We start from the raw sequence: 25,670 nt of genomic DNA on the forward strand, positions 1-25,670 counted from the left end.
TTTCTGTGGATTATTTTTACTGCTACCTTTCATTTGTTACAATCAGTATTGGTTTCTCTTTTTCCATTGTGATAAAAAGATTATCATTATTAAGTACATACATTTATGTTTTGAGTGTAAATCAGTGTAAATTGAAATGTCAAATAAATATATTACAGGTGGTACATATGCCTCTGGGGCAAAAATTGGGAAGGTGGTTTGCAAATGAGTTAATTTAGGACACAAAGGTGTAATAAGAAGCAGGCAGAATTTGCAGTCAGTCAAACTTGGGTTCAAGTTCCACTGCTCTATGGGTCTCAGTTTTCCGCCACAAACTAAGGAGATGATACACCTACTTAGAAGGTTGTGAAGATTAAGTGAAACCAAGTGTAAGAAGCGTCTTCTAGGTGGCCTTGTGCATGGTAGGCATTTGGAGTTCCCATCACAGTGCATATCTCTTTTTTTTTTTTTTTTTCGGTACGTGGGCCTCTCATCGTTGTGGCCTCTCCCGTGGCGGAGCACAGGCTCCGGACGCGCAGGCTCAGCGGCCACGGCTCACGGGCCCAGCCGCTCCGCGGCATGTGGGGTCTTCCCGGACCGGGGCACGAACCCGCGTCCCCTGCATTGGCAGGCAGATCTCAACCACTGCGCCACCAGGGAAGCCCAGTGCATATCTCTGAAGAATGGAAACCTCAGTTTTTGGCAACACCAAACAGGAACTTAACTCTAGCACCTACTGAGTATCTGTGCTTGGTAAATATTACATAAGAGTATTCATCTGCTTAGGATCTGGGACCTGTATATGTGTGTGCGTGCGGGGGGTGTGGTGTCATTAGGCCAAATTCAGCTGTTTTGTGAAAAAAACTGATATCAGGGAAAGCATTTGACTCAGAGGAGTGGCCAGCCCAGGCATCATGGACCCGTCCCTCCACCCTTGTCTGGCTTTCTCTATGATCTCAGAATGCTACATCCCACAGAGATCAATGGGAAGTTCATCTGGAATATTCAGATATATGTGCAAATGAAAACACAAGGAAAATACCTCCCACTTCAGTCATCTATTGCTGTGTAATAAACTACCCTAAAACTTGGTGGTGTTGAACAACTATTCTTTTATTACCATCGCTCATGATTCTGGGGCTGGACTGGGTTAAATTGACTGGCTCTTCTGCTCTGTGTGATGTCAACCGGGGCTGCAGTCAACGGGGAGGTGAATTCGTTTGGAGCACCCAAGGTGGCTTACCCACACGGCTAAAGTCTGACTGCGAGTCAGCCAGAAATCAGCTGGGGCTGTTGTCTGTAGCATCTTGATTTTCCTCCATGGGGCCTCCCCAAGAAGCTTGGGTTTCTCACAACATGGCAGCAGAATTCCAAGAGGGAGGAAGCAGAAAATGTCAGTCCCTTAAGGCCTGGGCTCACGTGTCTCAGAATATCACTTTCATAGCATCAAAGCAATCACAGGACTAGTTCAGGTTCAAGGGGAGGGGAGATAAATGCCACCTCTTAATGGCGAAGTCTCTTTCATACAGTGAGGGAAAGGATTGACTGCAGCCATCTTGCAAGACCCTGTACCATGCCTCCCGAAGCTTTCACTTACTGCAAAGTGTTTCCACTCTAGAATTATATGTATATTTCAACCCAGTGCTTAGTTATCAAGGGATTTATCATAAGGAAGTAATCTTGGATGGTTCAAAAAATTTGACGTAAGGTTTTCCATTGCTAACGTTTCTCATGCTAGGAATCCAGATGAGGACTAACCACCCACAGTGTCTCACCGGACACAAATCCTATGCATCGTAGAAATTGAAGACTTGACCCCGGGCACTGATGTTCTTAGCTAAGGTCATCTGAGGTAAACAGAAGATGTGTATGCTCTTAAAAAGCATTGACTCCCTAGAACTGAATGAGCCCTGAGAAGAAGTGCACTTCATTCATTCAGCAATCATTTGTGGTGCACCTGTGATACGCCATGTAGGTTTAAACATAGGGATACAGCAGCAATGAACAAGACAAAGTACCTGGCTGCAGGAACTTTACATTCTAGTCGGAGGACAACCAAATAAATGCATGAGTACATATAAAATGGCATATGATAAAAAGACCTTGTTGAGTGATAATTCTCTTCCAAGGTTCTGCAAGAAAGGAGAGACAACATCTGATAGGAGCCACGTTTAGACCCCTTTTGGTAAAACAGCAAATGATGAAGAAGGGGCATAGAAATAGCATTGGTCTTGCAGTTACAAGATGGATTTATAGAGTGGTTCAGAATTTAGTTTGTGCACTTGAACTAATGACTGTAACCTTTATAAGCCTCGGTAACCTTCTCTGTAAAATGGGAACAATAGTACCAGTTCTGCTTTCCTTACAGAGATGATACAAGGACTAAACCAGACTGTAAAATCAAACAAATAATAAGTTCTGAGTTTTCCCCATTTGGTAAATTTTTAGCTCTACTCTCCAAGCAGGATCAAGTCACTGCCAAGCCAAGCTCCTGTTGTAAATTTGAAAACATCAAGTCCCAGCTCCGATGCTACCAGTGCCATGGGATTGATCTCAGGGCATGAGACATTTTATTCTCAAGGCATGGCGGGGGTTGAGGGGGGGGATGCAGACATGGAAGGAGACAGCCTCTGTCTAGCACACTTCCTTTCTTCCTTTCACTTGCAGGTATTGAGTAAAGCAATCTGAATGTTCTGAAAGGTCATCCTCTGTCTCGCTTTGTTGTAAGACATGTTAGTAGTGGCCATTCCATGCTACAGTTGGTAAATTGATATGTAATCGTTTTCATTTCTCTTAAGAGTCTCATAGTGGAAAAAGTAGATAAATGTAACATGTGGAAAGATCCATACCAAAATTATAAGCAGTACCTGGTTGCACTGCTGATGTTTTCTTTTCCTTGCTTGCTTCTCTGTGTTTTGTGTTTTCTTTTTTCATTCACTTAGAAAAATACTTATCTAGCATGTGCGTGCAGGGATCAGATAGCTGGGTGGATGACCCCACAATTCCCATCTCAATTCCAAATCTTTGCTGCTCCCCTAAGTCTCTTTTGAGTTCACACGCCAGTGTGGATTTGTTGTCATTAGATTAGGGGCCCCATCAGGGCAATGATGCTTTTTATTTCTTCTCCCCCTGACCTTTCTAAATTTTCAAGACTTTTAGCCAGGCCTAGTTCTCACCCAATCACGAACAGAAGCCGTTTCCTCCCCGCTAGGCCTCTACAAATCACTGTGATAGACTCCTGTCTTTCCTTGGTTTTGAAGCCACCAGACAAAGCTTTCAATCCAGATTCTTCTACTTATTGGCTGAGCAACTTTGAAGAAGTTGAAGAGCTTCTTTGAAGAGCTTCTTAACCTCTCTGAATTGCAGTTTTGTCATCTGTAAAATGGGAGAAACAATACCTGCAGGAAAGGTGGTCATAAGCATTTGACAAGATAATGGGTAAGAAGGGCTGGCAGATCATAAAGGCTCAAAAGGTAATTGCTGTTAATAAAAAGTAGTCTTGGGAAGCCCTAGAGGCTGTTCTAGGCTGAGGGTGGAGCTTGGGTTGTCAACAAAAGGCAGAATTGTACAATCATTAAGAACTCTGGCTCTGGCCTCTAAAGGACCCAGTTTAAATCCTCGTTCCCTGCATTGCCCTGGGCAACTTACTACATTTCTAAGACACTTGGCCTCCTCACCTGTAAAACGCACATAACAAAAACTTACCATAACCGTGTTTCTCAAAATATTATCCAGGGATCCTGGAGGCCCCCAAGACCCTTCCAGGGGTCTTCAAGGTAAAATTTACTTTGGTGATAGGGCTAAAACATTACTTGCCCTTTTCGCTCTTATTTTTTCTCAAGTATACCGTAGTTTTCCAGAGGCTACGTGACACGTCATAGTATCATTGCTCCCATGGCTAACGGAAAGTGTGTTTGTAAATTCCTGTGCTCTCATTTTTTTTTCAGTTCAATTTCGAACATGGGAAATATCAAGATGTATGTAACTCATGTAAACAAAAGCTACTCGGGGTCCTCAATAATTTTAAGAGTCTAAAGGGACCTAAGACAAAACACTTGGAGAATCGTTGCCTGTTGGGGTTGTTGTAAAGATTAAGTCCTGTACACCTGAGACTAATAGAATTTTGTAAGTCAAATATACTTTAATTTAAAAAAAAAAGATTAAGTAGCTACTGGTGTATGTATACAAAGCACTCAATAAACATGACTCCTGTAGTTATTGGTTCCAAGTCCCCTGGGTCATATCAGATAAGGGTCTGTCTACTCCACCTATACATAAAGCAAACTGAAATCATAGCACTTGATGCAAAAGTCACCCTTGTTTTATCCCCTCCTGTTTGTTGATATAGTGGTTCAGCCCATGCTAAATAAACTTGGAACAATTTAAAGATACTGCAGTCATCAAAGGCCCCCCACTTGAGATCCAAGTGTCCTGAAGACGTGAGAACTCAAGTGGACAGTCCAGAGGGTTTACCCTGCTTGGCTCAACCCTGACCCTTCCACCCTGTTACTCGCTGGCCCAGCCAGAAGAAGGTGTGGTACTGAGCTGGAGGCGGAGGAAACGTGGCTTACGGACCCCCTCCTAAGTGGCTGACCAGCAAAAGGAGGTGCCGCCTCAAAACGGGAATAGCTTCCTCAAGGTTTCAGCAATTTCCATGGAAACAAACTAAGAACCGTAGTTATTTTCAAGGGAAGGTGGGGAAACGGTGGCACGACCTGGAAGAGTCAAGAGTAAGCGATATAAAAATATTAGAGTTGCGGGGGGAGGGGTCTTTTTCTTTCACTCTTCAGACACACAAGGGAAGAACAAAAAATCGGCATCCCTAAACTCCGATACTGATGGCAAGTAGATTAGGATTTTAGACGGTAGGTATCAAATGAGTTTGAGAAAGATGTGGCCCTCCTTGGATCAAAGTCATATAGGAAGTTCTTAACAGAATCCTTTAAGGGCCGGCCAGGGCAGTTCTCCTCTCAGGTAGGAAAGCACCTCGCGAGAGACCCCCTCCAAGGCCAGGACCTAGTTTTATGCATCGTTAACTAACAAACAAACCAACCCTACATCAGCAATAACGCAACAAACAGGTGCAAGCCAGTAAGAAAGTTTTGCATGTGAGCTATTTTTATTTTTACTGCAGAAATGTCTGGGGACCCAAAGAAGGGGTTCTGTTAGAGAAATTGGAGCCCTAGGAGAGACCCTAGAAAAACTTTGTAGCTACTTTCTTCTCCTCATCCTGGGAAAGGAAAATGCCGAAAGGTCTCCAGGTGCGTTGGCCTCGCCGTCAGCCCCAGAGCCAGCCGTTCTCACCCCAGTCCCTGTCCTCGCCTCCAGCCACTCCGCCGTACACGGCCACCTGTTGCTGCCCCCGCGCCCAGAGCCGAGTCGCAAGCTGCCGCTAGAGTTCGTTCTAATTCCCCGGAGCAAAGGCCGGCCGGGAAGCCCCGACACTCCGCTCCCGCTCGTCTTCAGGGCAGGCGGGGACTCCGCTGAGCCTCCCAGCCCCAGGCTCCCTTTGTCTCCTCGCTGCGCTCCGACGTCAAAAGTCGACCCCCAGACAGTATCCCCTCGCTCCCGCTTGGCTCGCGCGCGCTCGCGCTCAGCTCACACCTGGGAGATGCTAACGCGCCGAGATGCCCACGGAGGAGAAACTGGTCCATCCGGGCAGGAGCGGGCGGCGCAGACAGGTTGGTCTCCGTGAGATTCCAAAGCGTCCCCCGAATCCCAGATCCCTTAGAGCTCCGTAGCTGAGCGCTGTTGCAGGAACGCCGCGCCCAAAACGCAAGCTCACGGTTGCAGAGGGCGCAGGCGAAGAGCAGCGAGATCCTGACTCGCCTTTGCTCTCAGGCGCCGGAGGGGATCCGGGGGGCGGCGGCGGCGGCGGTTAGGGATGCCCTCCCGCCAGGCACGCCGGAGTCCCAGTTCCGAAAGAGACCCGCCTCGCTTCCGAGGGACTTCCCTGCGAGCGCCGCAGGGGTGTGCATTTCTCGAAGTCTGAGAATCCCGGCGAAAGCTGGCCCGACAAGAGTTGAAGTCAGCTCCCGGGGCGTCTGTTTGTTTATTGGCTCTTAGGGGAAAAGTTTGAGGATGTTGAACCAACCTCAGACCTGGAGCAAAGCGGAAATCTCAGAATCTCTCCGGCAAAAGTCATCTAATTTCGACTCGTTATATAAGTGGGGGGCATTTTCTTACCCTCCCTACCCCAAGCCCTCTCATTACCATTCCAGGAGTTAAATGTGTCTCGCTTAAAAAAAATTTTTTTTTAAGTTATTATTATTTCTTTGAGTCCGAAGGCGGGAGAAAGAGCAGGCAGGGCCGGGGGCGCGCGGCAGCCCCACCCTCGCGCTGCCCCTTGGGCTGCGGCAGGAACGCGGGATCCCGGGGGCCGTGGCTCAGGGCGAGCAGCCGAGCCCCGCGGTCCCTCCGTCCGCCGCTCCACGTGGTCAAGATCAACAGTTTGTTGAGCTCATCAGTGACACCTTGAACTTTTCATAAAGAAAATGGGTATTGCACCGGGATGGTTCGGCCGCGGCCGCCGCGCCGGGTCCTGCTTAATATTCAATGATCTCGCTCGCGCCTCCTCCTCCTCCCCTCGCAGAAATTCCACCGAGTCCGTTACTGGGCTCAGACTTTTAAGTTAATTTACTGCCCTCCCCCCAACCTTGGCTAGTAACCAGCGCCTTTAGGGCTAGCTTCCACCACCCCCCCGCCGGCTCCCGCCTGAAATTGACATTTCGCCGGCGTCTCCGGAGGGGGCTGAATTTCACTTTGTAACTTTCTGCGGAACCCGAGCCCGGGTGGCAGCTCGGGTGGTGGTATCGTATGCAAATACGCATGCTGACGTTACAGATCATGTGGGTTTTGGCGTAGATTCCCCACTGATCGAGACATTTTTTTCCCCTTTTTTTTTCCTTCTTTTTTTTTTTTTTTCTTTCTTTCTAAAAATTTTGGCCACTGTTCTCCGAACGGGGGCTTCTTCTGTCTGTCTGTCTGGCAGGCTGGCTTTCCCCCTCTTTCCCACGGAGCCCGAGCCGGGCGCCCGGTGGGGAGTGGGGAGTAGGTGGGGGGAGCCAGCAGAGTTCCATTTTGGAACGCCCGCGCCGCGTCTCCGCGTTCCCAGCCCGGGTCTCCGCGTTCCCAGCCCCGGCGCAGGTAAGAAACTTCGCCCCGGCGCGGAGCACCCCCCGCCCGGCGCCGCCGGCCCCAAGCCCCGCACGCCGGGCACCGGCCACTCCAGCCCAACTTTCCCACCGCTGCCGCCGCCGCCGCCGCCGCCGCGGCTCCCGAAAATGTGTTGTTAATGGGACTTGGCCGGGTTTGCGATTGGAAGGGGGGGGGCGGGAGGGAGGGTGCAGGCTCTTTTTGCGGGTAGGAGGAGATCGGAGGATCCAGAGGTGGGGGAGATTTTTTTTAAAGAGTTTTGATTACAAGTTTGGATCAATGGGAGGCAGACCGAGGAGGAGGAGGAGGAGGAAAAACATGTCTACGTTTCCCTATGTCGACATAAGCCACAAAAAAATATGGCGTCCGCTTTCGACAGGGCGTTACGTAGACCCGACTCTGTTTTTATTTATTTATTTCGTGGCCGGCTCCCTCCCTTCTCGGCCAAACTGCGGCGCTTTGTGCGAACGGGGCCGGTCCCGCGGGGACTCCACCGGGACGTGGCCCCGGCTCCGCGGGGTTTGGCAGGCGGGGGGCTGCGTGTGTGTGCTCCCCTCCCTCCCCCGCTCTCCCCTCTTCTCCCCTCTCCCGGTGACGATTCGCCGTAATGTGGTGGCAGGAAGCATGACGCCGTGGGTTGAGGCTGCCTCTCCTCTCCGCGCTCCTGGTGGCTGCAGGCAGCAGGCGCGCGGCGCGGGCGGGCGGCCGCCCGAGCTACCTGCCGGGGGCCGGGCCGGAGTGCGGCGCTGTCCCCACGCCCCGCTCAGGTGCCGGGGAACCCGCGTGGGGAGGGGCGGCGGGGGACCCCGGGGACCCCCGGGCCCGGCTGCCCGCCTCTGCCCGCCCCAGCCCACGATCGCCCCCCGGAACGGCAGCTGGCGCTTTTCGTCTGCCCCACGAGAGGTTCATCTTTGTTGGTGTTGCGGCTCCTTTGTGGCGTCCCCAGGACTTGGTATCTTCGCCTTTGCAAACTTGCCCCTTTCCCAGCCGCTTTGCAGGAGGCTGGAAGAGGAGCGGAAAGTTGGAAACCAGTGAGCATCACAGCACGGTCCCCTCGGCCTCGTCGCTGTGCGAAGCTCGGGAGGCGGCGGCGGAGGACCGGGAGGAGGAGGGTGGTGTGCTAGGCTGCGGAGAAAACTTGCAGGGGAAGCCAAGTTGTGATTTGCTCAGGCTTCCACCTGATGGATCGGCTTCAGAGCCAGTGGGGTCTGTGTCTTCAGCTATTGCTGCGATGGCCTTTTGTTTGTCTGGGAGGTGGGGGAGGAGGAAGGTGAGGAAATAATGACTTTCCCTGGACCCCTCCCCTTTGAAAGTGTCGCTGCCCAGCTTGGGCCCCAGGGATCACCAAGTCTCTTCAGGCCCTAGAGTTCTGCCCTACCTTCTCCCTGATGATCACCTTCTGTCTCCAAGTTAGCAGCTCCCCAAGTCTGAGGCAGGCCCAGTTGGGCAGGATTTGGGGGCCAGGCATCCCTCCCCTTCATCCCTTGGGTCGCTCAGACCTCCCACAGTTACCCTCTTAAAACACACACACACACACACACACACACACACACACACACACTCTCACTCCTTTATGTAGAGCAGAAATTAATGCCTGTTGAAGTGAAGAGAGTGAGGTTCAGAGAGCTCTTCAAGATTTCCTTCAAAAGGGGGTTTTCCATTTATGAGGGCAGTTAGTTAAAGAACTTGAGTCCCGGGGCAGTAATGTCAAAAAGCATTTGGGTGACAACCAAGTGGAATAAATAGCTTGTAAAATGGCACGTTTAATGGTAAAAATAGATTAATGGAGCCGTCGAGTGCTTGAATGGGACTCACATAACGGTTTCAGTTTAAAGGGAAAGTTATATAAAGCTGTATACACATCTTCTTTTAAGGCCAAAGGGGGGGAAATCTACAAGTAAGATTGAAATGTGTCACCGACAATGACTGGATCCGCGATCTGTGGGAATATCGTTGCTGTTTAAACACTCTTCTTTGTGATTGTTCTCATGTGCACGCGTACCTTCCGGCCAGGTTTGGTGTCAACTAAGGATCCACTTGAAGTTAACAGCTTCTAAGGGGCAAATTTGGAGGCCAACGTTCTGGGGTAAATCGGATATATTAGCTAATCCCTGTTTAAAGGAAAAAAGTCAAAATGCCACAAATGGGGGCTTCCCCAGTGGCGCAGTGGTTGAGAGTCCGCCTGCCGATGCGGGGGACGCGGGTTCGTGCCCCGGTCCGGGAAGATCCCACGTGCCGCGGAGCGGCTGGGCCCGTGAGCCGTGGCCGCTGAGCCTGCGCGTCCGGAGCCTGTGCTCCGCGACGGGAGAGGCCACAACAGCGAGAGGCCCGCGTACCGCAAGAAAAGTATTCTCCCAGTGTAAGTGCAGTGTACCTTGACATACCAACCCCAAGCGTCCCATCCCTATCAGGACCATGTGATTTGGTGGGATGCCATGCATTTGAAAAAAGAATAATGACGGTGTTTGATAACAACTCCTAACACTGTTTCAGTATGCCGGGCATAATGCTGTATATTTTACATGCTCTGTCATTTAATTCTCACCATAACCCTATGAGATAAATACTATTATTATCCCGAGTTTAGTGTGGGAGAAACTGAAGCTCAGAGAGGTGAAACAAACTTACCCAAAGCCGCATGGCAAAACTCAAATTCCATATTTGAAGCCAAGCCTTACAACACTCCAGTATAGCAGCTCCCCAGATATGGGAAGTTGTAATTAGAAGGAAGAGTAAAGGCAGGAAAGAGAGAACAGTGACCATGGCCCAGTGGTCCGAACTCAGGAATTTTCCTCGTTTTCATCTCTTAATTCATTTATTTAGCAGCTGTGTGTTGATTTATTTGTTCATTCCGCAACGGTAATACTCATCACACTAATGAAAGCCTAGAGTCATGAAGCAATTTTATATGCCAGAGACCATTCTGAGTGCTTAGGATTAAGCTATTTTGTCTTCGTGGCGACCCTGCAGGGTAAAGTACTGTCATTCTCTCCTTTTTATAGATGAGGAAACGGGCACGGAGAGGTTCTCTAACTCGCTCAAGACCAAACAGCTAGCAAGCAGATTGCCAGGCCCCAGAACATGCACATTCCACATCTGCAGATAATGCACTGCTCCAGACATTATAGAGGTGCTGCTGAGATAGAGCATCTATCTAACCTCGATGCAAAGCACTGCTCCAGACACTATGGAGATGTTAGTGAGACCAAGACCCCTTACGCTCTAGGAATTTGAGCAGCCAGCAGGCCAAATAAAGCAGGATTCAATAGCTGCTAGAATTGAGAAAAGTAACTACTGTGGAAGTACAATGAAGGGTGCAGTTCTCATGTTCCGAGGGACCCACGGAGGATTTCCCAGAGGGGGTAGCATCAGAACTGACCCACGACTGAGGAGGAGCAATGTCTGGCGGTGTGTCGGGTATCATTGAACTCACCTGTTAGCAACAGAGATCCTGCCCACTGGTCACTTAACCGGATGGGGGCTTATTTGTGTCAGACAACAAGAGAGTAGGGGGGACAATGCCTCAGCTGTACCACTCGGGACCCAGGCTCTGTCTTCCTACTCTGCCACCCTTAGAGTATAGGCCTTTGGCCCCAGGCCTATCGTCTCGTGGTAGGAAGGTGGCTGCTGCATCTCCAGGCCTCACATCTGCATTCCAGGAAAGGGGAAGTAGGATGAGTGAGGCACAAAGAGCATTTACCTAGTGTGGCTTTACTGTTACGTTTGGAAAGGGACACCCCTCTCAGGGACTTCTGTCCTTAGCTCAACCAGAACTACTGTGCCACATGGCCACCCAACCCTACCAGGAAGGGGCAATGCCGTGTTCTTAGTTAGGCACATCACTGCCACGAGCAAACTGGGGTTCAGCTTGTAAGGCAGAAGGGGTGAATGGAGAAACGGTCGTTGAGTTGGCAGATAAAGCGTTAGTGGCCTCAGATGAGAAGAGGAGGTTATTCCCGATGAAGTTAAAACTGCGTCCTGAGAGCTGTGTGTATTCTGGGGAGATGGAGAGGGGGATGCAGGGAAGGTTGTGCAAAGAGATGATGCCACACTTGGGGATGGACGTGGAGGAGGTTGGCTGTTAATCTGTAGGTACTGGGGAGCCATGGCAGGCTTCTGAGGAGGGAGTGTCAGGTGTTTTAGGAAGGTAAGACTGACAGCAGTGTGCCTTATGGAGATGAATCAGCTTGGTTCTTATTTGAACTAAAATGAGTTCTGGAAAGTTTCAGACCAGGGGAACAGTTCTGCCTTAGGGCAAAAAGAAGACAGTGCACTAAGAAAGGGAGGGAGATTTTCTTTTAGGTCCTGCCAGTAGGAATCCAAAATTAACCTGATGTTAGTCGGCTGTTACCAGGAAGTAACTAGCGGACGCCCCAGGCCCCACCTGCAACTCCACCAATCATCAGCAGAATAATTTTGGTCATGACCCTTCAGTTTTGCTTTTAAAGGAGGGGATGCTATCAGAGGGCCTCCGGTCAGCTTCCCCACTCTGGACTGCTCCAGCAAGGACCAACACCCCGGATTCTCTGCTCAATTAATAGCTTTATGATTTGGGGCTATTAAATACCTCTTTAAACCTCCATTTCCTCATCTCTAAAATGGAGATTCTTCCAGTAGCTGCCTTCTGGGTTGTTGTGAAGCTTAAGAAGAGGTTTATAAAAGAGCTTCGCACAGCGCCTAACACGTGGATTATTCTCAGTAAACGTTACCTGTTATCACCATCATCTGCTCCGCCATCATAATCACTGCCACCACCTCTAGAATGTGACTTTCTTGTTTCCTTGAGGTGCCACGTAATTAACATGCATAGATTCTTATCGTAGATTTCGAGACCCCAACTGTCCCCATCTCATTGCAATTCTCCTCCCTACCCCCGCCTCCTCCATACACATATATGCTCATCTGTGGCAAGTCTGAGCAGCTACTGACATGGAAACCTCTTCCTGAATATCACAGTGGGACACTGGTGCAGTCTTCCCGTACTGTAATGTGCTGTGTCATGGTCAAATCCAGACAGCGCAGTTCTGAAAGGATGCTTAGCTGCTCACATACCCCGGTGGTAGACAAGAAAGTGGCATTGTTTTTGGTATTGACAAGGTAGTTTCATTTGTATTTGAAAAAAAGGAAAGTCCTCTGGATTCCCTGCCCCTACCCTACATGGAACAGGTTGTGATTTTAAGAACATCCACCCCCAATCTGTTTCCTCTTCCTATGCTTGAAGTCATGCACTTAAGAGGGGTTGATTGGCAATGAGGTGTGTGTGTGTGTGTGTGTGTGTGTGTGTGTGTGTGTGTATGTGTGTGTCTCACACATACACACATGTAACAAGCCCCCAAGGAGAAAAGCAGTCTTGGCAACAGTCCATCACGTTCCACCCAAACTTTAAAATGGAGTCAAAAAAAAGACCAGAGTCAGTTTTCTTGCTGACACCTCTCCTTACCCCCTGGTGAACAATTTACGTGTGAATAGCCACAGTTCGGCACACTTTCTTCCTCTTTCTGCCCAGCTCTGGTCCCCTAGTACTAGAAACACTTAGTAGAGATTAAATCTTATTATGCAATGTTTCACTGCAACAGTATTTACCACATAAAACCTGCAGTGAATGAAACGCTTTTGCTCTTGATTCATGGGGCATCGATATTAAGGAGTGTGACCCAGGCATTCACCCACTTCGGTATAAGAGGTTCAGAGTATATTTTAGGGGTGCACAGGCTTGGTTTGGGATGGAAAAAATGGGAAGCGTATGCTGGGTTTACTTTCCTGGGTTGAAAGCCACTCTGGGTTCACCAGGCAGCGGGGAACCAGCCAAATCCTGGGAACCATTTGCTGTCAAGCTCCAGGCAGGGAGTGGATTCCTGTGTCTCTGGGGCATTGGAGGGTGGCCGAACTGAATTAGCTCTTTCTCTGGGAGGGAATCCTCCCTGTTGGGGGCCCAGAACAGACTCTGTGGGAGAAAGAAGGAGCCTGCTGTCAAGAAGGGTAGAGAGAAAAAGATGAATGAGATTTTCTGGGCTGGTTGGATGCCTGCAGCTGCAGCTTCTGGGCTCCAAAACATCTGCAGAAAACCAAGGAAGGACCAGAATCTACACGGAGGAGGCCGCATGCGCGCATGCATGGGCTGGGCCAACGTGACGGTTTAAATCAGTGTCGCAGAAAGCCTCAAGGAAAACACTCCCCAGCGGGGCTGACATTCGTGTCCCCCCACCCCCGACCGCCATCTCCGTCCTGCCACAGACCCCAGCCTTGTCCACTCTGGCTGATGAGATGGAATGAATGCAAATCTCCCTGCACACCCAGACACACCACAAGCACAGTGCCGCCATCCTCAGGGCAGCAGCAACTTCCGACAGCTGAGCACCTCCCTTGCTCCAGGCGCCCTGCTGAACGCTCTCTCTTCACCGTGTCCTTCGGTGTGACCCTGGGAGGCACACCGAGAGCCATGGCGGAGCCCCATGTTAAAGACAGGGGACCAAAGCTCAGAGAGCTCAGGTGCTTGCCCAAGGTCACAGAGAGGAGGGAGCCAAGGTTCGAGCTCAGATCCGTCTGATTCTAAAGCTGATGCTCTTGGTCATCGCCGGGTCCTTCTGAAGTCTTCTGGAGGCCAGCTCCACCCCAGCCTGGAGCAACGTGGGGGCAGAAGGGACAGTTTTAGAAGGAGCTTCTGGACAGTCTGACGGCTTCTCTGCTGAAGGAATGTAGGGCTGAGTGCACACAGGCATGCGTGCGTGTGTTTGTGAGTTTAGTCAAAACAGAAGACAGTTCCAAATCTGTGCCTGTTATCCTTAGCCCCCCAACCCCCACCCCCAAGACAATTCTCAAGCCTCTATCAGTGTCTCTACCAGAACATTCTCTAGGGGGCGCGGCACCCTGTCCACCCTCTCCTCCCTGGCTCCGGCGAGAAAAGGAATCCCAGTGGGCTGAAAGCTGCAGAGTAGGAGACGGTGGGAGGAGAAGCTGGGTGCTACTTTCAAGATGCTGAACAGCCTTGCCAGCCAATGGGGGAAGGAGGTAGAGGGGAGCAGGCGTTGGGAGGGTGGAGAATGGCTGCGCCGCTGTTTTTATCCAATAAAAGAGGATCATTGTAACTAGGAGCCCTTGAATCGTAACACGTCTGCCCGTGCTTCTCTCCAGCTGCAGGGCCATTTAGTTAAATAGCGCACAGAAAACTCCTTTCAGCTGACATTACTTTTCCCGCTGTTTTTAAAGTATGAGACTGGGCTGAACTGCTCGAACGAAAAAGCCATCTCAGGCTCCCTTAGCCCCTGTGTGTACCCGGAGCCCCCGTGGAACCTCCCTGGCCTGTGCAGGAGGACTTTTAGAAACTATTTTGCTTTGCGTTGCACTCTTGTCTTTTTGGAACCAGCACCTTTAAGGTATTTGTATCCAGCCTGGTCAGAGCCGGATGTCACGGCCAAGTTGTTTAGGGTGGGTAGAGGCCCAGAGCGGGTAAGGAGAGGCCAGATTGACAGGGGCTGGAGAAGGGGAGATAGGGACTGACAGCTAGAAGCTGGAAGAAGAGACTGCTCCGCCCCCTGGGCCAAGAAATCCAGGGGAAGGGATGCTGGTGGCTCCAGGCAGGAGCAGAGAGGAACAGGGCCTCACCTAACCTGCCCTAACAGAGTGCCAGAATCGCGTTATCCTGTGGAACGGCCTGGAATTTAATTGATTCTGAGTGAATTTCTCCCGGAGCCACACAGCTCGGGAGAGCTGGAAGACATCACATTGTTTCCAAGAGCAAGGGTTCCTGGGCCCACGGAGCCAAAGAGTGGAAACGGTTTGGATCACTGGTGGGTCAATGGTAGACCCTCTAAAGACGGAGGGCAGGAGTCGACACTGAAATGGGACATGGCCTGACTTCGGCACTTTTAGAAATGGGATTTATGGGTCTCCTGGTAGAAAGTCTAACGTCCTCTGGCATCCCCGGAGGGGGACGTCGCGGGGATGAGAATAATAGCATTATTATTAATGTTATTAATGGTGCATTAATAGGATCAAGGAGTATTCTAGCAGGAAGAAAGTTGAGGGATCGCCTAATCAAGCTTAGGGGAACTGAGACTCAGAGGAGTAAGGGAATTCGCCTAAGGTTACGCGATCATACGGCAGTGCAGGGCTTTCCCTCTTCTGTACAATCTAACTCAAGGCCCTCTGTTTCCTCAGGACTCCCCTCCCCAGCCAGCTCCATCACAGTATCTTCCCTCCCCCCTTCTTTTTTTCTGTCCAATCGGCAAACACTCACTGAGCACCTGCCAGAGGAAGAAAACACATCCCTGCTCTCAGGAAGTTCACGGTCATTTGGCACTTAGCAGCAACTGCTTTCTGACATCACAGGCACAAAGCTGAGTGCCTTTTGTGGGTTAGCTCACAGCACTTCCAGGAGCTATGAGGACTCCGTTATCCCAGTTTAACAGATGAAAAAGCACAGAGTGGGGAAGTCCTTTGTCCAAGGTTTCTGGAAGTCAGGCAGTCCTACACCACACCTGATGCTCTTAAGGCACAGGGCACATGCAGCCTCTCCTACCCTCTGTGCACCTGCAGCTCCAGCGAGAGGGCTGGGGCCCCTTCCCCACTGATTAGCAAGGAGGGTGGAGTCACCAGCCCGCACTGAGGATAACACAAGGATGGGTGTGCCTTCAGGGCCTGACGAAGGGCCTTCTTGTGTGTGAGGTTTTCTTCCCAATGTATTGAATGTCAACTGTGTGTAGGCTCCACACACCCTTACGCCATAGCCTAGGTCGTTCGTGTGGCAATCCTGCTAAGCACATAGTGGGCAGGGCAGAGCCGGAACTCCAGCACAGGTCTGCGCAGTCCCAGACTGGATCCGTTTTAGCCACACCAGGCAGGCATGCCTCAGCAAAAGTCGCTGAATGCGGAGTCCTGTTTGGGCCAGGGCAGGTCACTTAGGGACACAGACTCACAGGTGGCAGCCCAGTTTAGTTTCCCGACGGTCTCCATAAAACTAACGGAACCGTGAGGCCCTTTAGGCACCTTTCAGTTGAGCGACAGATACTTATCTGAGCATAAGAAGTCCCAAGTGCTGTGTGCCAGGCCCTGTGCATCTCTGTAGCATAGATATCGCCATTAGTCACAATTTAAGACATAGTTTGAGAAGTAACTTACATACCTTCAAAGCCACCCATTTAAAGTGTACAGTTAACTTCTTGTATATTTACAGAGGTGTGCATTCATCACCACAGTCTGATTTCAGAACATTTCCATCACCCCAGAAAGAGGTCCTGTGCCCGTTGACAGTCCCTCTCCATCCCCATCTCCCACCCTCTCTCCCACAGCCCTCGGCAACCACGGATTAGACTTTCTGTCTTTATATATTCGCCTTTACTGACGTTTCATATGGAAGGAATTGTATAACATGTGGTCTTTCATGTGCTTCTTTCACTTGGCATGTTTTTGATGTTCATCCATGTTATAGCATGCATCAGTACTTCATTGTTTCATGGCTAAGTAATATGCAATCATATGGCTAGACTGCATGTATTAGTGTGCTGGGGCTGCCATAGCCAAATACCACAGACTGGGTGGCTTAAAGAACAGACATCTTCTCACAGTTCTGGAGGCTGGAAGTCCAGATTCAACATGTCTGCAGGTTTGATTGCTGTTGAGGTCTCTCTCCTTGGCTTGGAGAAGGCCACCTTCTTACTATGTCCTCACATGGTCTCTTCTCTGTGTACATGCCTCCCTGGTGTTGCTTTTTGTGTTCAGTTTCCTCTTCTCGTAAGGACAGCAGTCAGATTGGACTAGGGTCCACCCTAACAGCTTCGTTTTAGCTTAATCACCTCTTTAAAGACCTTGACTCCAGGTACAGTCACATTCTGGGGTTAGGGCTTCAACAAAAGAATTTGGGCAGGACACAATTCATATCATACCACAGTGGTGTCATGGGCTGTTTTGTTTATCCATTGACCTGCTGGTGGGCAATTGGGTTGTTTCTACGTCTTAACCATTGTAATAATGCTGCTGTGAACATTTGTGTGCAACCTCTGTGTGGACGTATGTTTTCATCTCTTAGGTAGATATCTAGGAGTGGAATTGCTGGGTTTTGTGTTTAACTTTTTGAGAAACTGCCAAACTGTTCTCCTGGCTCTTTGCATTTGACATTCCCACCAGCAGCGTATGGGGCTTCTGATTTCTCCATATCTTCGCCAACCCTTGGCATTGTCATAAGGTCCATTTTCCAGGTGAGGAGACTGAGGCACTGAGCGGGGAAGGTCAATCACAGGGTTAGAGAGCAGAGGAGCAGGCTTCACACACACACACACACCAGTTTGACCAGTTCCCTACCCGGGTCCAGGACCGGTTAGCAGATGAGGCACCCAGCGTGTGAAATCTAAGACAGTGCTTGCTCTCAAGGTCAGCAAGTGCAGGCTCGGCGCCTGAGAGAGAGTAAAAGCGCCTCCTTAAATTTCGCATCCTGGTTGCCTAGTTTGCCCCTTACCTCGCCCTCGCCCTGGCCCTGCAGCCACCCTGCTCCTTGTGTGTAGGACAGAAAATCAAGCCACCACCCCTTCCCCGGAGGGGCCCTCAGTCTGGCTGGAGAATTTGTGCATTTGCAACCACACACAGCGAGCCTAGCTGGACCCGCAGAGGCAGAATCCCTGCTCACAGGGTTGCTGTGCAGATTTCAGGGGAACCTGAATACCTGCAAGGAACTTAGCACAGCGCCCGACACCCAGGCAGTGCCTCAGAAGTGCTGACTGGCACCGTGGTGTGAACGTATCTCGGACCTGTGTGTCGTGAGGCTGCCTCTGAGTCACCGGAGTTTGAGGGATGTCCTGATGCTTTGGATCTGTGACTGGGAGCCTCATCCCCACCCCGCAGAAGAGCCGTCACCCAGTGACCAAGCAGTGGCCAGAGATGAAGGAAACTGGCCATCCGCGCCCTTCTCAGACCTGCTGAGTCTGTCCTGGGAATGGTGGGTCCGTCCACAGAGCCCAACGCTAGCTCTCCAACTCACGGGTGTCCCCATTCGGGCTGTAGACACTCCAGGTCTGGCTCTGTTACCTCCAAAGCCAGAGCGCAATTCCTGTGCTCCCAGACTGAGAAAAGACCTAATGGACGATACTAGTGGGGGTCAAGGTAAGCCGGGGGAGGAATGGCCTTGGGTCCTCTGTGCTGAATTGACAGTCCCCTGGTTTTCCCCAGCTGGGTGAAGGGGCCCTGTCGGTGGCCTGGGTTGTAAACACCTCAGCCTGCTGGCCTTTCAGGGTTGGAGAGGGGTGCACTGATTGATCCTGGTAGGAGATTTGGGGAATCAATGTCAAGATGTCTGGGTACAGAAGACGTTTCAGTTACAAAAATCATAGAAATGATGCCCGGCTTGGTCAGAGGCCCCGTAGATTCTGTACGTGGCTTAAAGTAGACCCACCTCTCTTAGTAACTGAAGCTCAGTGGTCTTGCCACAGGGGAAGGCGGCTTGGTGGCAGAGCCACGGGACCGAAGGCACTCAGACCTCCCGGCGGGTGCCCTCCCCAGCCCTGTGCACACACCGTGCCTGCCCCACGCCTGCTGCCACGCTGAGCTTGGGCAGTCCGTGCTGCAGGGTCACCGTGTGCCCCAGCGCTGGTCTCAGGTGTGTTCTGACACCATGACAAGACCTCAGGCTTGCTGGACCTGAGGGCTCTACACTTTAACCCCCACACCGCCCCCTCAGCTCCTGCCATCTGAAGCCCTAGCTCTGGCTGAGTGGTGGCTCAATAAATCATTGTTTCATTGATCAACAGAATCGAATAAAGGAGAATCTGTGTGTGTTGAACTAGGAAGAGGGAGTCCTGATGGGCCTGCCTACCCAGAAGTGAACAGGAACTCTTCCAGAGTTGATGTTTTTGCATCTGGCTTTTTCAATAAGAGGGGGATGGAGGAAGTTATCAGAAGGAATGTATGTCGTGGCATCTGTCACCATTCTCTCCCTGCCTCCACGCCACTGACGTTTGGTTCTAAAATACGAAAATTGATCATGCCCAGGAGTCATAAACCCAGATGCTTTTAGGGGCTTTGCAGGTAGCAGAAACAAGGAAAGGGGTCAAGTGGAGGACATTAGGGAGTGGTGGGGAGTGGGTCAAAGGAGAAAGCATATGTCCAGTCTGAAGCACCCAAGATCAAAAAATTTTAAGTGAGCTTTCCTGTCCATTCCAAGGACTGCTGCTTAGTAACTTCTAACCCATAGAATAAAGTCCAGATTCCTGAGCCTGGCATGGCAGCTCTTCGAGAGCCAACCTCTACCTACCAGACGTATTTTGCCATAACCTCTTCCTCTGCTCTGCCATGTGTCCCACCCGTCAGCCATTCAAGGCTGACCCCTAAACCCCACGTGTGCCATCCTCTCTCCCTTTTCTTTCCTTTTCCACACGTAGGTCCTTCTCCCCGGAAGACTCATCCTCCAAACTTAGCAAAATCTACTTATTCCTGCTAGAGAGATACTTGCTCTCCCCTCCGAGAGGCTAGTATGCCACGGAAATAACCACTTAGAAATCTTAGCACGTGGATTTTGATCTGTTTGCACATCTGTCTCTGTGAAAAGCTGTGGACCACCCCTGCGCTCCAAGGGAGACTGTCCTCTTTGTCTTTGTGTTCCCAGCACCCGCCCAGGGCTGGCCCACTGAGTAGGTTCCAAATGAGCGTCTCTCGAGTGACTGGATGGTTCTACAAATGACTAAATGATTCTTTCACCAAAGCCTGTTCGGGAGCCTGTGTTCTGGGTCAGCACGAGGTAGTTAAATAGGAGTTGCTGCCCGCTGCTGCCCCTGGTGGCTGGTCCTTGCCAGTGCCTGAAAGGACAGTCACTGGACCATTTCGTCACAGGAAGCCGGCAAGGAGGCTTCCGTCCCAGGCTGCCTTTGTCCCAGGGTTGGGGCCTCTGGGCCAAATTCTGCTGATCTGCCTGCCTCCCTGGCTCAGCCCCGCTACCTTGTCTGGACATCTGGCCTCTGTGTGCATCCTGGGTCCACTTCCTCCCTCTACTTGGCTGTAGCCTCTGTTTCCTTCCAGAAACACTGAGTCCACCTTCCTGTGTGGCACCCAGAGCAATATGACAGGTGGCATTGCAGGATCTTTCTACCAATTCCAATGGTAAATTTTTATTTATTTATTTTTTGGCCAAGTCTGAACTTGAGACCAAACTCTAAAGGTGGTAGGAAAGAAGGACACACGTTGATTGAATGCCTGCTGCACGCCAGCCATAGAACCAAGCATACTGTATTCTCTACCTTGTCTTATTTTATTTCATTCCCCCAGCAACCCCAGTTAGTAGAAATTTTTATACCCATTCTACATATGAGGAAATTGAGGCTTTATGAAATTAACTGGATTTAAAGGCAGGCCCAAGTGACATCAGAGCCCAAGTACTTGCCACGTTGCAGAGCTGGCATGTAAATTAAAGGTTATTAAGACTGTGTTAAGTGCTTTAGTGTGAGATACAGAGTCTACTATTTTGATGTAAACGGTTGCATGGCTAGAATGAGTAACAAAGGCATCTTTTCTCTTTCCCTTAGAAGGTGCTTCCTGGCACTAATACAGCTTCTTATTCTCAAGATACTTGTCCTCTTACAGTTTGGGCACCAAATATCTTTCCTCTGGGGTGGGAAGAAAAAAAAAAATACTTGTCACAAGAGAGATGGCCAATTTACTATGAGATTTCAATCGTGTGTGTGTGTGTGTGTGTGTGTGTGTGTGTGTGTGTGTGTGTGTGTGTGTGTGTAAAATAGAGAATAATTGGCCATTCTGTGACAAACATGCATGAACCCTCTGGAACAGGCACTGAATGAGATGTATGAGTAGTCAGCTTAGGCTAAGCTATGATGCAGTGACTAATAAACCCTGATATCCTAGTGGCTTAACCAAGCAAAGATTATTTCTTACTTTCATGAAATTCACTGAAGGACAAGAGCTCTTCAAGGTAGCTATGACTTAGGGATCCAGGCAGGCTAAATTTTTTTTTTAATATTTATTTATTTATTTGGTTGCACCGGGTCTTAGTTGCGGCCGGCGGGCTCCTTAGTTGTGGCATGCGAACTCTTAGTTGCGGCATGCATCTGGGATCTAGTTCCCTGACCAGGGATAGAACCCGGGCCCCCTGCACTGGGAGCGCGGAGTCTTATCCACTGCGCCACCAGGGAAGTCCCCAGGCTAAATTTTTTAGCCATGTCATTTCAAAGAACCGGCTTTCAGGCTGCTGAAGAGGAAGACAAAGGGCCACATACACACTCTTTAAACATGTCACTTCTGCTCACGTGACCCAGCCTAATTGCAAGGAGCCTGGAGGAACGTGGCAGAGCACGTGGATGTCTGTCGAGTAGGGCGTGTCTCTGTATCCAGCCACATCCTGGGCTGACTGACGGTGCTGCTTCTCTGCCTCGCTGAGGCTCAGGGAGTGAAGAGGACCAGTGGCGAAGCCCAGATCTGAACAAAACTTCCTGCCACTTGGTCCAGTGTCACTTTTTGCTCTAAGGAGAGTGTCCAATTGTCCTGCCCAGTGGTATGTGGGGAAGTGGTCCTGAGGATCCGAAAGACCATCAAAAGTGCAAGTTAATTTTTTTGCAGCATATTTACCTTTCTTACATTTTGTAGAGTACCATTCCAGTTTGGTTCTGCCTTGAGCATCCAGTCTGGCATAAAGGAAATTAATTTTTTTAAAAATAAATTTATTTATTTATTTTGGGCTGCGTGGGGTCTTCGTTGCTGTGCGTAGGATTTCTCTAGTTGCGGCGAGCGGGTGCCGCTCTTCATCGTGGTGCGTCTCGGCCTCTCTCGTTGCGGAGCACAGGCTCCAGACGCGCAGGCTTCAGTAGTTGTGGCTCATGGGCCCAGTTGCTCTGCGGCGTGTGGGATCCTCCCACACCAGGGCTCGAACCCCTGTCCCCTGCATCGGCAGGCAGATTCTCAACCACTGCGCCACCAGGGAAGCCCCGACGAGGCCCTAATCACTGCCAAGCACGAATGATGCTGAGTACAGGAGTAACTCTAATGGCCGGTATTTACCACAAGCAAGTGTGCTCTGCGCCGGGTGGAGCCTCAGCACTAGTGGATTAATTTATATACTCCACCCACCTCCCCTCGGAGGGCCTGACTCTTCCTTTCCTCCTGAGAGAGGCCTGATCATTTGCATGTAATAAATGAGGAAACTGAGGCTCAGCGAGGTGAAGGATCACAGCTAGGAAGGGGCAGAGCTCAGCTTCCCTGGCAGGTCTAGCTGGTTCTAAACCCAACACTTGATTTGTGAGGTTGGGAGTATGTAGGGGAGGCAGAAAAGGCCAGGGATTAAATACGAGTGCCATTAAGGTAAGTGGTTGAAAGCTTTTCGTGGATTCAGCTATGCCTATACATTCCGGAGGTGGGGGGAGTGTCAGAAGTGTTCTGAGTGTTGGACACTTTGTTGATTCGTACAAGAAGTGTTCCACCTCCTACTACAGGCACCCTGCTAAATGCTACAGTGGTGAATAAGATACTGCTTCAGTCTAGATATGTTTATTTCTCTATGGAACTTTCTACATGTTTTAAATGACCTTGCAAAGTAACTTAAGAACCTTGATCCCAGCATCCTGCCCAGGAATGGTCCTGTGTTTGAATCTTAACTCTGAAAACATTGCATGTGGCCCCTGAGCTCTACTCAGAAAATAAGGACCCTCTTCAACCAATGGAATCCCATAATTAACCAGCCAAGCGTTTGTTGCTTATCACCTTTGCATAGTTCCTGTCTTGAACAGTCAGCCAACCAATGTTATTGTCAACCTCCAAGATCACCTAGTCCAACCCTCTGAGGTTTTATAGGAGAGGAAACCCAGGCTCTCCCTGGGGCATGAAAGGCCCCTCTGCTACTATAAAAGGTTTCAATACCAAAGCTGGCTCCAGGACAACAAACTGCATCAACGGTGCAAAAAGTGTTCCTCTCTCCTCTACACTTACATCCGGGAATGTTAAGGATGCAGTGTTTCGGGAATTCCCTGGTGGTCTAGTGGTTAGAGCTCTGCGCTTCCACTGCAGCATGCACAGGTCCTATCCCAGGTTCTATCCCTGGCCGGCGAACTAAAACCCTGCATGACCTGCGGTGCAGCCAAAGAAATAAAGGATACAGTGTTTCACCTCTCTAAGCTCTTAACACCTTGCCCATACGCCTTTCCACCAACCTGGAGTGCCCAGGGCAGGAGAGCTGACAAGTCCTTCTCTCCATCCAACTCCTAGGTTTTGGGGGGAAATGGGGAGGTGGTGAAGGCTGCAGCCATCCTTCCCTCCATCACAGAAGGTAAAGGACACACACGATGTCACGTTACTAGCAGTGGGAACTGGGCTAGAGCCCTGTGCTTTTTGCTTGTGCTTCACTAATTTCTTGTTTGATTTGCAGTATTAGAATTTCATGCCAAGTTCTCTGACCAAGCTAATCATTTCATACTGGGGGACGGGGGGTGCAGGTGGAAGAGATATAAATCCAAAGAAGTACTATTAAATATCTTTTTGGTGGATTTCACATATTGTAGCTGCTTTGGTGCCCAGAATATACTGGTATGACTTGATTATCTCCACGAACTAGAGGCCTTGGTTGTGGTGGGGCTGGTCATCCGAGGAGAGAGCAGGCCAGTGCCCAGTCTTTCTGATTACGAGAAACTCTCGGTCTCGATGACCCCGCTGGACCCTGAGATGCAGTCAGCTTCTTCTTTCCAAGCTTCTGGAAGAGTCTCATCCGCCTGCATCTCACCAACCCTCTGCCTTTGCTTTGCACGGGTAGCAGCAACTGAATTTACTTTGGAGAAAAATAAAATGCTTTTGGTTCTTCCTAGCTGGTCTGGTACAGCTAGAGTCTGTCTGTCTTGCAGTTCAGGTGACCTTGACGACAGACGACACCAGTCACCCTTAGGTCCCTTTCATCCCAGCCCCATCCCATCCTGCCCTCTTCCCCTGTCCTGGGTTCACATGGTACTGGTTGCCAGGGTCATGGTGGCCTCCAGCTTTTCTGCTGTGCTAGACGCCCACGGAGGAAGCCGGTGCTGGGCCTGCAACCCTTGGCTTCTGCAGAAACAGCGGGAGGGAGACAGCACAGTGAGCCCCCAAGCTGTCGTGGCCACCCCTTGTGCTCAGTAAATATTTGTGGAATTCCTGAGGCAGGCAGCACCAATGGACCCACAGTGACCCCTTATCCAGGAGGCAAGCTGTTGGAGATTTGGCACTCGGTCATTTGTTCTGGCAACTGATGAAACATCTTTGCACCACGTGCTCTCGGTAACCCGAAATGCAGGTTAACAGTGAATGCTTGCGTTAGTCGTGAGAATAGCTAGTGGTCACTTAAGAGCAGAGTCTTTTCCCATGGGGGAGGGGGAAAGAAAATCCTATTAAACTCCAGGAGCTAAAGAACAAAGAACGTGGTTTTTTTTTTTTCCCCCTCCTTTCGAAACCATGTGGGAGGTTTGCCTGAAAGACTTATAAAAACAAAACAAAAACCTACAACTGGAAGTTATATCATGTGTAGACAGGTGCACGCACACACACAAACAGAGCTAAAACAGCACAGCTGGAAAGTTTAATATTTTTGAGGCTTTTGTTTGCCAGTGCAAAGGTGTTTGTATCCAACTTTCACAGCAGAAAACATACGTTAAGTCTGATGGTTTGTTTTGGAAGTTCCCTGCTGTAGACCTCCAACTCTGTAAACCGAGGCTTTCAACGAATGAAAAGACTATCGGTTTGTGTGGTGTTTGTTGAAAATAACAACACACAGAAAAATTCCTGCTCCTGCGTTTGCAGAGAGGGTGTATTTACTGCAAATTAGCTACTTCATTCTGGCTATCTGGAATAAAACTCTCAGAGGATAGTGGGCAAATTATCATTTTTAGTAAAATAATTACTTAATTAAACGTATTCCTGCAAAATGCCCGTAATGCCCCTTCCTGTGAGATGGAGTTTCGTAAGTCGGGTCGGACAGCTTTCCTCGTGAACAGGATTTTGACATGGGGCTTCTATCTGGGGACTCTGGGAACACGGGGGGAATGTGTTCAGCTCAGATGAGAACTCTATAGACTAGGGAAGCAGAGGTTCTCAGTAGCGTCCTCCTAACCCCAGACGGCTGCCAGTTCTGGGCACCCTCCGTCTTTCCGTTTGAATGAGTCGACGTGGAACTTTTCCACTCTTCTGGAATAAGTATGTGTCCTGAAAGAAATTCTATACACAGGCGGGGGTCAGGAGGCCTGGGGTCTCCCAGCTCAGCCACCCCACTGCCTGCTGACTTGGAGAGGGTCCTTCGCCCCCTCTCTGGCCTCACTGTCCCCGCTTGTAAAGTGGACGTGGCCTCACAGGCTTGGAGTGACTTTTCCTCCCAGTGGTCTGTGGGTTGGGTTTGCTCTGCCCGCTCCGGGCTGGCAGGGCTCCTGCAGGTTGGGCTGCTTGTCAGAGGCCTGCTGCCACCCAGCCTGCCTCAGAGGAGCCTGTTGACTCAGATCTTTCTGGAAGCCTTGTACCAAAGAACTCGACTCTCCAGCAAAATTGCCCACGGAACTGGTATGACGTTTCCTTGGAAAGCCCACGTGGTATTGAGCAAGCAGGCC

General features: G+C 50.2%; 1 protein-coding gene across 11 annotated transcripts in view; it reads left to right on the forward strand.

The window, feature by feature from the left end:
• The first annotated feature begins 5,411 nt into the window (after positions 1-5,411).
• ZHX2 (zinc fingers and homeoboxes 2) overlaps positions 5,412-25,670 on the forward strand; it is a 173,568-nt gene continuing 153,309 nt past the window's right edge. For 6 of the 11 annotated variants that reach the window (XM_067017434.1, XM_067017436.1, XM_067017433.1 and 3 more), the window contains exon 1: positions 6,743-7,125. The gene's annotated coding sequence lies outside the window, so the exon portion shown is untranslated. Of the gene's footprint in view, positions 5,661-6,464; positions 7,126-25,670 lie in introns of those variants that run through there. The other 5 variants (XM_067017431.1, XM_059042795.2, XM_059042794.2 and 2 more) reach the window with 4 other exon arrangements.

Source organism: Kogia breviceps, chromosome 17 (genome assembly GCF_026419965.1).
Source record: "Kogia breviceps isolate mKogBre1 chromosome 17, mKogBre1 haplotype 1, whole genome shotgun sequence".
NCBI classification, from domain to species: domain Eukaryota; kingdom Metazoa; phylum Chordata; class Mammalia; order Artiodactyla; family Physeteridae; genus Kogia; species Kogia breviceps.